The sequence below is a fragment of the Rhinoraja longicauda genome, chromosome 27, assembly GCF_053455715.1.
Source record: "Rhinoraja longicauda isolate Sanriku21f chromosome 27, sRhiLon1.1, whole genome shotgun sequence".
NCBI classification, from domain to species: Eukaryota; Metazoa; Chordata; class Chondrichthyes; order Rajiformes; family Arhynchobatidae; genus Rhinoraja; species Rhinoraja longicauda.
Genome location: NC_135979.1, coordinates 14,796,665 through 14,810,160, shown reverse-complemented (window position 1 = coordinate 14,810,160; position 13,496 = coordinate 14,796,665).

Sequence of the window (13,496 nt, the reverse complement as noted above, 5' to 3'; positions counted from 1 at the left end):
GGTTTGCTGCTTCAGAAACAATGTTCTTTTACTTTCTTAGCCTTGCATAATACTAATATTATTTTTCCTTCGGGTCATTCTCAGGTATTGCTTATCTAGCCCAGACACCATAACGTGTCAATTAGATTGCAACTTTACAACCAGCTACCAGATAGAGAAGTTTTGAAGAATGTTTGGTTTTAACTCATTTCCAGCAAGTCAGAAGTTTCCTAGAGTATTTAACCACTGGAGACACCATGATAGAGCCTGATTCTGACTTCATTCATATTTGCCCATTTGCCCTTCAGCAAAATCAGTGATGAGCAGAGGAAACTTTGGCTGATCGATTTCTTACTTAATCCTTGCTGGGTTCTGTTTCCTTCACATTGCAGCCCAGTTGCTTTACACTTGATGAGATCAATCAGTTATCCCTTTGTCTTCCATCTTATGGGTAAGAGAAAATTGCCTGTGTGCCAGAATGTTTTGGGATGTATGGAAATTCAACTTCAGTAAGGCATCTGTTTCAATGGGCAGGAGACTGGTAATGGGAAGAATGGGCTGCACTAAATGGTTTAATTCAACAATGGTTGTAGACAATACTGTAATCCTGAAACAATGAACATTGAATTATCCAATTTTAGGTTTTCAATTAGGTAAACAATTCCTCTTTTATTTATGTTTTCCTTCCCTTTATTTTTCTTGTTCCTACCTGGATTCATTTCTCCCTGTCCCTTCCACCTATATTCCTTTATCTGGCTTCACAATTCGCACCTCTTCTATCCTCATCTCACAATTCCTCATCTCACACTTTTTGTCTTTTCGTGCCTGGCCTTTGCCCAACCATCTGCTTGTCAAACACCCCCCCCCCCTCAGCTGTATCCACCTATCATTCTCCTCCACCCACCTCTCTTCTAAATTTTTCATCCTCCCCACCATAGTCAGTCTGAAGAAGTGTCGTGACCCGAAACATTATCTGTCCAGAGATGCTGCCTGACCCACTGAGTTACTTCATCACTTTGTACTTAAGCACTTTGTTTGTAAGCTTGCACCTTCAGTTCCTTGTACCTCCTGAAACAATAAAGCTAATTTAAGGTGGGGAAGTGGAGAAAACAATCAGTCCATATTACCTCCTCTCTAGCTTGGATCTACTGTTAAAGACTGCAATGCCATCTGATTACCATTTAAGAAAAAGATCACTCAAACTTGTGACATGTGGAATGTGCTGGACTTTTTCAATGGTATTGAGCAGAGTGCACTGAGATCACATGGTTTCAGTTGGGACTGTTGGTCTGTCGTTTACAGTTATGTTCATGTGCTAATTTGACTGTGCATTATTGGAATCTTAAAGTCTATAGCAATGTGGGATGTGGAATGCCTCCAGCGGGAAACATCACAAAGTGACAATTTAAATGTTTCTGACTTGCTGGAAAACCTGAGATAACACCAGACATTCTTGAAGGCTCCTGTATCTGGTAGCTGGTGCACCCTGGTTGTAAAGTTGCAATCCAGTTGTCACTTTATGGTGTCTGGGCTGAAGACTTGGCTTCACTGGAACCACCCTAGATCCACAGCATCACCACTGAAGAGAGAAGTCATGGCTTCAGAAGGTAAATCACCAACTGTCAGGCAATTTAAAACAACAGTAATCTCTTGTTTCCCTCTCCCCTGACTGTCGGTCTGAAGAAGGGTCTCAACCATTCCTCTCTCCAAGTCAAGTCAAGTCAAATTTATTTGTCACATACACATACACGATGTGCAGTGAAATGAAAGTGGCAATGCCTGCGGGTTGTGCACAAAAAGAATTACAGTTACAGCATATAAATAAAGTTAATAAGTTACTATTAGTGTCGACAAAAATTTAGTCTCTGGGGTTATAAAAGTTGACAGTCCTGATGGCCTGTGGGAAGAAGCTCCGTCTCATCTCCGTTTTCACAGCGTGACAGCGGAGGCGTTTGCCTGATCGTAGCATCTGGAACAGTCCGTTACTGGGGTGGCAGGGGTCCCTCATGATCTTGCTTGCTCTGGATCTGCACCTCCTGATGTATAGGTCCTGCAGGGGGACGAGTGTAGTTCCCATGGTGCGTTCTGCCGAACGCACTACTTTCTGCAGGGCCATCCTGTCCTGGGCAGAGCTGTTCCCAAACCAGACTGTAATGTTGCCGGACAGGATGCTCTCTACAGCCCCAGAGTAGAAGCAATGAAGGATCCTCAGAGACACTCTGAATTTCCTCAGTTGTCTAAGGTGGTAAAGGCGCTGCTTAGCCTTACCCACCAGTGCGGCAATGTGCGTTGCCCACGTCAGATCCTCTGCGATGCGGACTCCCAAGTATTTAAAACTGCTCACCCTATCCACAATAGACCCATTTATCTCCAGTGGCGTGTACGTCCTTGGATGTTTAGCCCTTCTGAAGTCCACAATCAGCTCCTTTGTTTTAGTGACATTCAAGAGGAGGCTATTGTCCTGACACCAGAGTGCCAGATCAGCCACCTCCTCCCGGTAGGCCTTCTCATCATTGTTGGAGATCCGGCCCACCACCACAGTGTCATCAGCAAACTTGATGATGGAGTTTGAGCTGAACCTGGCCCCACAGTCATGTGTGTACAGGGAGTACAGTAGGGGGCTAAGGACGCAGCCCTGGGGGGATCCTATGTTCAGGGTGAGGGAGCTAGATGTGTGTTGATGGCCCGCTGTTACTCTAGCTTTTAGAGTCTATCTTCAATATAAACCAGCATCTGCAGTTCCTTTCTAGAACAATCTGAAGCTGTGCTAATGTGTACATACATAAATCTCATTCAACATCTAGCAATTCCTGAATTTGTTCTAGGTTTCCAGTATCTGGTTTTTTTTTCCTTTCTTGAAAACAATAGTTGACACGTTAAGCCCATTATATCCAAGCTTCAAATGTTCTAATTTACTGACTTTACTGGCAAAACAGAGGAAACGTAGGTTGGCAGGTGGGGGTAGGTTGGTTGTTGGAAGGGATCCCTCTTTTTCTTCATTAACTTGCATCGCATACCAATCTCTGCATAATTTGTTAATGTCTGCATCTACGTTAACAAAAGTTTTCATTATTCTATTAAAGTTATGGGCATTATACTACTACCACAGGAATGTCATTAAAAGTTTTTGTGCCAATTGCCATGATCACCTCAAAATTCATTTATTCTAGTAAATATTTCTTTTGACATGAAGGCTTTGAAGGAAGATGGTTTACAAGTATCTATAAAAAATTATTTGTGTATGAGATAACAGAAACCTTGGTTTCACAAGACTCCTTGCTGGATTGTCACATCCATAGAAATTTCATAAAATAAACAATAGGTCAAAGCATTTTAGAGGAGGGTTAAATGTTTCATAGACATTATTCATTGGCCTTTCCAAAGAGAATCTGTTTCCATGGCAGATTTTACTCAATCAAATTTTCTTTCTCATCTTGAGTCCTCAGTACTTCACCATTACAGTCGAGCAGATGTCTAGAATTTAGAAGCCCCTACTAATACTTTGATATCATGCAGGGGTGGAGAGGAAGGAAGATCACACTTTGGTCTGAAGTATTATTTTTGTGGATTAATGTCTATCATATCAATTCACTGGTTTTGTTCACTCTTGATAGAAGAAATCAGTCGCCACTTCAGCTAGTTAGACCTGAGATGAAGCTCACGGTGCAGATTGAGATGCTGAATGACTTTTCACACAGTATTGCAGGTAACAGTGAGATTAAATGAATGCTACATCATCTAATTGCATAGGACCAGCCTTGGAATGCAGAATAAGAAAGTATTTCATAACACCGTGAAATCTCTCATTCATGATCAAATAAACTTGTGTTTGTGCTGCTCAATGCCCTATGTTCTCCACCGTCAATCCGTCATTCCCCCATATATCTTATTGCGTAAATCACTCCAAGGGTTAACACGCCCTGAGCAGTTGATTTGCTTGAGTGCTGAGACCGCTGATTTCTTTTTGCTCCACTTTAGTGGTTTTCTGGTCTTTTGCAGGTGTGTGGCAGGATCTGTGCATCTGACAACTCTTGATTAGCTTTCACATTAACACAAATCCTGCCTCAGGCACATCGCAACGTTGGAATTTTTACCCTTTAAAAGCATACACAAAATAGAACATTTTAAGTTATTCATACATTAACCTTTGGAGACTGTGGGAGGATTTATACCCCAAAGGGTTATGTGGAAAACTTCAGTCAGGAGAAAAATTGTCACAGTTCAAGCTTGGAGTGTTTTTGGGTTTAGATTTAATCCACTTTTTGTACAATATACGGAGCTTGCCGCTGAGTTTTATTGTGATAGCTTTTACATAGCTCTAAGTAACAAAGATATGATTCTCACCACGAACATGTGGGGAAAAAATCAATGCTGTGCAAAGTAAGAGGCATTTGGTCATTTACAGCCCCAGAACAATGTGAAGAGGCCAGAATATTGACTGATGTCTTATCTGCATTTATTGTATTGGATACAGCTTGTATTTATATAGTGTATTTAATGTAACAAAACACCCTAAGGTATTTCACTTGTTTAGTTAAGAGATACAGGTTAGAGATACAGCGCGGAAAGACGCCCTTCAGTCCACCGAGTCTGGGCTGACCAGCGATCCCTGCAAACTAACACTATTCTTCAAACACTAGGGACAATTTACAATTTGACCAAGCCAATTGGCCTACAAACTTGTACGTCTTTGGAGTGTTGGAGAAAACTAGAGCACCTGGAGAAGACCCAGGCAGGTCAAGGGGAAGAACGTACAAACTGCATACAGACAGCACCCGTAGTCAGGATTGAACCCGGGTCGCTGGCGCTGTAAGGCAGCAACTCTACCGCAGCACCACCGTGCTGTCCGGTGTTGTAATAACTTGTGTTATCAAATAAAAGTTGACAGTGAGCCCACTTGACATTATATTAGACAGTTAACAAAATACAACTAAAACGAGAACGAGGAGGAGTGATGAAAGGTATAAATAAGGTGGGGAATTCCAGAATATAAGCATTTGGTAACAAATGCAGGAGTTTTTGAGCTGGAGCTATTAAATGTGGGGTTGATGAAAAGACTAGAAAATAGTAGGTGGAAACCCATCGGGTGTACGGTTTTGATGTGGGGCAGGACACAAATGGCATTGTTTTTTTGCATGTGAAAGTTGGGAGGCTAGCCAGGAAAGTAATGTTCGGTCTTGAGGTGCCGAATACTGAAATGAGAGATTCAGAGGCATATGGGCTGAAACAGTGCAGACAATCAAAATCCAGCGGGTGATGAAATTCTGAAATATAAACATCAAACACTGATCAGGCTACATTTGTGGTAAGAAAAACAGACTTGACATTTGTATTTATATAGTGCCTTTAATGCAACTAAACACACCGAGGTATTTCACTCTTAATATCAAATAAAAGGAAAATAAAAATAAATGGGGAACCAAGATAGTTTTAAGTTACGAGAAGATGATGGAGAGGTGGGAAGGATAAAGGGAGTATCTCTGATAGGGTGCGTCCATGTTACATCATAGTAGATAGTTGGCCAGTGGGTTAATTGCTGCCGTTAGGGAGAAAATCAAAGGAATATGATTTATGTAGTGTGTAGGAGGTACTGCAGATGCTGGTTTAAATCGAAGACAGACACAAAATGCTGGAGTAACTCAGTGGGACAGGCAGCATCTCTGGAGGGAAGTAATGGGTGATGAAATTTAGAGTGCATGAGCTCCACAAAAGTGTTATCCAAGTTGTATTTGGTTTCTCCAATGTGGAGGAGACCTCATTGTGATCACCAAAATACAGTTCACTCCTCTGGAAGAAGTGCAAATGAATCGCTGCTTTACTTGGAAGAGAAGAGGTGCCATATCTCCCTCGTCCCAGAACTTCAGGCCATATCTCCCTCGTCCCTCGTCCCAGAACTTCAGGATGAGGGAAGGGGATAGGAAATTTAGGTTTAGATTTATTATTGTCACATGTACAGTGAAAAGTGTTGTTTTGTATGCTATCCATTCAATTCAGATAATACATAAGTGCAGTCAAGCTAAACTCAAGTGCAATAGACAGAGGGGAATGCAGAATATAGTTTTAACATAATAATTTCAGAGACAAAGTCCAATGTTAGCATTGAGGTAGTGGCGAATCAGACTAATAATAATAATAATAATGCATTACATTTATATAGCGCTTTTCAAACACTCAAAGACGCTTTACAGGGATTACTAGAACATAGAGAAGTGAATAAATAGATAAATAAGTAAACGAACAGAAAAAGGAGACAGAAGGTGAGGTGACGGTCAGTGGTTGAAGGCAGTGCTGAACAGGTGAGACTTCAGTGATGTTTTGAATGTGGTGAGTGAGGAGGAGTCTCTGACGGTTTGGGGTAGTGAGTTCCATAGGGTGGGAGCAGCGATGGAGAAAGCCCTGTCCCCCCAGGATCTGAGTTTGGTCCGGATGGGGGGGGACAGGAGATTGGCAGCAGCAGAGCGGAGGGTGCAGGTGGGAGTGTGCCTGTGGAGGAGGTCAGTCAGGTAGGATGGGGCCAGGTTATGGAGGGCTTTGTAGGTCATGAGGAGGATTTTGTACTGGATTCTCTGGGGGATGGGGAGCCAGTGGAGTTTGTAAAGGACGGGGGTGATATGGTCACGGATCGGGGAGTGGGTGAGTAGACGGGCAGCGGAGTTTTGAGTGTATTGAAGTTTACTGATGATTTTTGAGGGTGAGCCATAGAGGAGGCTGTTGCAGTAGTCCAGACGGGAGGTGATGAAGGCGTGGATGAGGGTTTCTGCAGCTGTGGAGGAGAGGGATGGACGGAGACGGGCAATGTTTTTGAGGTGGAAGAAGGCTGTCTTTGTGATGTGTTTGATGTGTTTGTCGAAGGAGAGGGTTTGATCAAAGATGATTCCAAGATTCCGGATGTGAGGGGAGGTGGATACTGGGAGACCATCAATATTGAGGATGAAGTTTTGGGTGGATTTGGTGAGCGTTTTTGGACCAATGACTACCCTGGATTGTGGAGGGACTGTCCAGAATTATGACAACATAGGGGAAGGAGCTGTTCCTCAGTCTGGCAGTGCATGCTTTCAAGCTTTCGCACCTTTTGCCTGACGGGAGCGAGGAGAAGGAATGACTTTAATTATGGGTCTTTATTTATGCTAGCTCCTTTCCATAGGCAGTGTGAAACGTAGATGGTGTCAATGGTGGGTAGTATTAGAGGCTACATCCACAATTCTCTGTAATTTCTTGCGGTCTTGGGCAGATCAGTTCCTGAACCAAGCTGTGATACAACCCAACGGTATGCTTTCTATCTTGCATCTTCAGAGGTTTGTACGAATCAGTGGAGACATGTCAAATTTCCTCAATCTCCTGAGAAAGTGGTAGTGTTGGTGTGCCAACTTGGCTGTCGCTTCAACGTGGTCAGTCCATGACAGATCGTTGGTATATTTACGCCAAGGAACTTAAAGACCCCAACCATATCCACTTCAGCACTGTGATACTGATTTGGGCACGTACTGCAGCAGGTTTCTGAAATCGATAATTAGCTCCTTTTTAAGGGTATAGAGGTTGATGGTACCTTTTCAAGATGAAGTCGTGTTTTACAATGAAGGGACCAATTTCTGACAATATTTTGGTCTTGGGGTTAGGAAAGAAAGTGGGTCGGCAAGAATCTGATTTGGAAGCTGGAGGTGAGACCCAAGGAAATGATAAACTGCACATTGGCACTGCAATGATAAAAACTCAACACTTAAATCAGGCTATTTAACCGGTAGGCAATTATCTCTGGCAGCTTATTCTCCAAATGAACGTCACTTCACTCTACTTGCAGGTAGCAATTTTATTTCCCTAACTAAATTTCATTGTATCCCTTGCACTGTGAACATCATGAAGTTCCTTACCCAAGTGTCTATTCCCCATCTCTGAGCTCTGATGGGACGTTCAAAAGTGCAGTGCCCACAACCGAGGCCGAATTTTCAGTCCTGATTCGGTCTGTTGCAATTCTTTTGCGAATATTTGTAAGGTTTGATAAACTGTTGGAAGATTGCTCCATGGAACAGAATACATGCTTTGACCTTTCAGGTAATGACCGTGCCAATACAAATATGCACCCTCATTGTTGATTGCGTCTGTGTGTTCATACTTCTGCAGAGGTCACAGTCGGGAACTGGGAGTGGGCTGGTGAAACATACTTTCATGGGGCACATCTTGTTGCTTTGCTTACGGCTATTGGTTCACCTGGGAGCAGCAAGTACAACAAAGCTGGATGTGACCGAGCCCCTAACAGACCCCACCTTAACATTTATCCATCATCTTAAGTGGAAAGATATTCAGGTGAAGTCTCTCACAGATGTACACTCCTTTGCAACTAATTATTTTGGACACCGGTAAACCAAAGGCTGCAGTGCAGGTGCAAGACTGTCCAGCCCAGTCTGTCGATGTGACTAAAGATAATTCTGCAGAGAAAGAAGATTTTTCTTTCAGTCAGTGCAATTTGGCTGTACATGGGGAATGCACCATTGCCCAATTAACACCAGGAAAGTTCCCCCAGTCCAATGCTGTTCATAGAATGAAGTTCAATTTGACTGAGATATTAAGTTAATGAGAGTTCATTTATTTTTCTGTCAAGTATCATCATTAAAGTCAACTAATTACCTGGTGTCATCTACTGAGTTTAAAGCCACATCCAGCTGTAATTTGTAGAGTTTTTTAAATCTCTCTGCTGGTGATTTTAATTTCAAATAATACTCGTATGATATAACTTTATTGATGAGTGGAATGTTATGCAGGTCTGCTATTGAGGAGAATAATAGATGGCAGGAAAGAAGTCAAATTTAAGATTTTTTGTCACAAATTAGAGTTTCCTGTAAGCTGGTTATAGAGCTTTTTTATTTAAATTGAATAAATTTATTTTGTTGTGGATTACCTCACTGCTGTTTTTAAGAACAGGTCTGATGGATTTAGGTATGTGCATCAATATAAGGCAAGGTAAGGAACTTAATACATAAATGACCACCTTTTGGTGAGAAGCTGACAGTGCCAATTTTGAGAAGTTCTTTCCCAGATGTTTGCATCTTTCTGTAACTCTCACACAAGACAGCAACTAAACAGTGCTCGTGAAATAGTTGCGCTTGTTCTGGATGGCTAATCGTAGCTATTTTCTCACTCTAAACAACTTAATTTTAAGAGAGAAAAATGAACAAAATGGTTAAAATAATAAACAGTACATTGAGCTGACAACAAATGAAGGAAAACTCACAGCCCAATCCGTTAAGCCAGTCTGACAGGGCACTTCTAATAGCGTTGAAGTAAAGGTTGACTTAACAGTGAAACAATCCTTACAAGAAATTGCAAACAAAGTAAAGATGACAAAGTGACATGTACACTATTGGAGCTGTTGATTGAGAAATCTCTGTGATGACAGAGACGGCAAAGAGCTTTTCCCTAATTAGAGCAGCTGGTGGAAACTTAAAAAACCACCAGGACTCCAGGATATCCCAGAGAAATTTATGGTCAGTGATGTACAATTGTCCTGCAATGTCAAACATGCCGAAATGCATTGTGTGCAACAAGATTTCGCAAAATACAAGGTGACAGTGACTGGCTAGTATGGTTTTCATATAGAAACAAGACCCCCAAAGAAGGGTCCTGACCCAAAATATCACCTACTCATGTTCTCCAGGGACGCTGCCTGACCCACCGAGTTACCCCAGCACATTTTTGTGCTTCCTAAGTATGATTTTCCTGTTGCCTGAAGGATAGGACACTGGGTAGACCAGGCCAATTACCACCCCCTTAGTCTACTTGCTTAGTAACAATTTGTTAAATCTTAGCAATATTGTTATTTTAAATTTAAATTTTTATTTTTATTTATCTTTATTTTGATTTAATTCTTAAACCTTAGGAAAGAGTTGCGTACAGCACTAGAGCCCGGGTTCATTCCTGAGCTTGGGTGCTGTATGTTCAGACAGAATGCATTCAGAATGCTGAAGTAACTTAGCGGGTCAGGCAGCATCTCTGGAAAACATGGTTGAGTGACGTTTTGGATCGAGACCCAGCTTCAGTCTGATGCAAACAAAGCCAGTCCAGAGATGCTGCTTGACCCGCTGAGGTACTCCAGTATTTTGTGTCTTTCCTTGGTAAACCAGCATCTGCAAAGTCTTTGTTTCTACCTCCATGAACTAGTTGGACAGCAGAGGTATGGGATCACCACCGCCTGGAGGTTGCCTTTCAAGCCATATGCCATCCTGATTTGGAAATTTATTGCATTTACTTTGTTGTTGCTTGGTCAAAAACCTAGATGTGAACTTGCCTACATCTCAAGGACAGAAGCAGTGCACCTTAAACCTCTCAGTGACAATTGGGGATGGAATGCCGACTCAACCTGCAAAGCTACATCCCGTGAATGAATAATGTAAGAAAATAACTGCAGACGCTGGTACAAATCGATGGTATTTATTTCACAAAATGCTGGAGTAACTCAGCAGGTCAGGCAGCATCTCAGGAGAGAAGGAATGGCTGAAGTTTCGGGTCGAGACCCTTCTTCAGACTGATGTCAGGGGGGCGGGACAAAGGAAGGATATAGGTAGAGACAGGAAGATAGAGGGAGAACTGGGAAGGGGAGGGGAAGAGAGCGACAGAGGAACTATCTAAAGTTGGAGAAGTCAATGTTCATACCACTGGGCTGCAAGCTGCCCAAGCGAAATATGAGGTGCTGTTCCTCCAATTTCCGGTGGGCCTCCCTTGAATGAATAATAATTTTTAAGAAGGCCTCATACACCTCCTGCTCTTTCTCCCCAAATTCCACTGCTTTTCTTTGCACTAGTACCATGGAATCTTTATGAGAGAGCAAACAAGAACAATTAAAATTCACACCTCCTAAAAGAATAGCAGTGGTGTATTTTGTCCTATATTCCCTGGATTAGGGTAACACCAGCAACATTGGCTCATAGGATTAAGTACCACTGACTGATCCTTGACTGAAGTGAGTGAGTTGATGATTACTTGATAGTACTAGTCAAGTAACCATATTAATAGTAATACATATAACATTGACTTACTATGTCTTGCATATGTTCAATGTATGCTCTGTATTCAAGAGGAATTCAAACAAATTTCAGTCCAGATATTATCTCTCACCCTTTTAATTCCCTTTGGAACTGGGTAATGAACAGGTTAGACATACAAATCTGAAAAATAAGTACAATTGGAGGATTACCCATCCACATTTGTATCCCAGGGTCTGATTCAGAACAAATAGAAGGGGCAAAAAACAGTAGACAGGCCGAACGTTGATTTTAAAGTACGGTGCAGATCCTACACAATAAAAGCTTAATTTAGACATGGTGCAGAAGTCATATATGAATGTAAACTAATATTCTCCATGAAAATGCTTGGGCAACAGCTACATTTTAAGTGTAGGAAGGAATGGCAGGTGTTGGTTTAAACCGAAGACAGACACAAAATGCTGGAGTAACTCAGCGGGACAGGCAGCATCTCTGGAGAGAAGGAATGGGTAACGTTTCGGGTCGAGACCCTTCGGACCCTTGTAAAGAAGGGTCTCGACCCGAAATGTCACCCATTCCTTCTCTCTAGAGATGCTGCCTGTCCCACTGTGTTACTCCAGCATTTTGTGTCTATCTTCAGCTACATTTCAACATTTGTTTGTATTTAAATAGGTTGAAATTAGTTACAGTTTGCTTCGATTCTTAGCACAAACTTTGATGGCAACGACATTCTTCAACAGCCAAGGAAGTACTTTTGAAGTCTAGTCACTGGTAATCTATTTTTCATTGACATCGATTGGGAGATAAATGTTGGCGAGGACATCAGAGATATCTCCCTTATTCTTCAAAATAAGCCACAACCTCCACTGTGCGCTGCTGGCGTGGCAGCCAGAGTGTTGTACTTAAATCTCTGCAGTGGGACTTGAACTCAAGAGTGCTACTCACTGAACTGAACCGAACCTTTTTTCTACTTTTCCCTTCATGTTTAGGCAGATTACGTTTGTCCAGTATTATAAGCTTTACGGTAAAATATCACACTCTTGACAAATTAAAGCGTTGTCTATATCTGCCTTAATCTGCTATTGGCAATGAAAGAAAGGTCCATGACATCAGTGGGGTGTGATTACGAAGTGGGTTGCGGGGGTTAGGGAGAGGGGGAGATGGGGGTGGGGTAACTCATAAGACTTAAAAGAGGCTAAGTGACATTAAATGATTTGGAATAATTCATAGTTGTATGTTCATGGCACAATATCTTTTGAATGACACGTTAAAGTTGGTGTCTTTACGATAGGGCACCCTTTGATAATAAAAGAGGTACATTAACTGAAGAAGGGTCTTAAACTGAAAAGTCCCCCATTCCTTCTCTCCAGAGATGCTGCCTGTCTATCTCAAGGTGCATTTACACTTCCTTACTTTCCCACTATATGCTTGGAAGGGAACAGATGTGAGTTTTGGAGTGTGTGACTGATAGAAACTGAAAATCTCATGCCCAGAATTTTCCCAGTGTAAACAGCTGTGATTCTCACCAAGAGAATGATTCATGACATGCAAGTGTGAGCATGAGGGGTGTGATGGGTTAGAAGAGGAAGGAAAAAAAACAAGGAGAATAGTGACGTGTAGAAAGGTTATTTCTTTTGAAATAAAGAAACCTGGGCAAGAGCCAAACCGAAGATACAAAGCAACAGATACGAAGTGTATGTGACTTTATTAAAGTAAATCCAGCAATGAAAAGGGGCTTTATAAATAACCTGTGGTTTGTAGCCATTTTACATACACATAGCTGTCAGGCATTTGGCATGATACTGAACACTGGGACAAGTGGAACTTTAATCTTTATCAGGGATGTATAAAGCAGTGCTGTTTGATTTTGCCCTGGAAGTAAGGAGATACAATTTTTTTTTTAATATACACAAAGCAACATTGAAAGCAAGAGAGGAAAATATGTTTACTGAATGTAATTAAAGACCAAGAGAATCAAAACGAGATTCTCGTGCTTCCTGTAATAATAATTATGATATAATTTAAAATGTGCATTGATACATATGACCATAGGACCTTAAAACATAGGAGCAGAATTAGGCCACTCGGACCATCGAGGATGCACCACCATTCGATCATGGCCGATCTATTTTTCCCTCTCAACCTCATTCTCCTGCCTTCTCCCAGTAACCTTTGACTCCCTTGCTAATCAAAAATCTATCAATCTCCACTTTAAAAATACCCAATGACTTGACCTCCACAGCAGTCTGTGGCTGTGAATTCCACATCACTTTCCTTACTCCTTCTGCTGTGCATATATTGGTGGGAACTGAAATTGCCACATCATTTACTGATCTGAATAAATGTTCCTGAGCCTTACAGGTTAAAAGTATGAAGATTCAATTGATTTCTCATCTTTAGGGAATGGAAAATCACTGCCATATCAGCTTCTGAGAAAGGATTTAGTCAAGGTCTATTCATATAGCAGTCTCTGTGAAAGTTTGTGTATATGCTTACCAAACATGCTCAAGACCAAACATTGTAGTATATTAAAGTTTAGTTTTT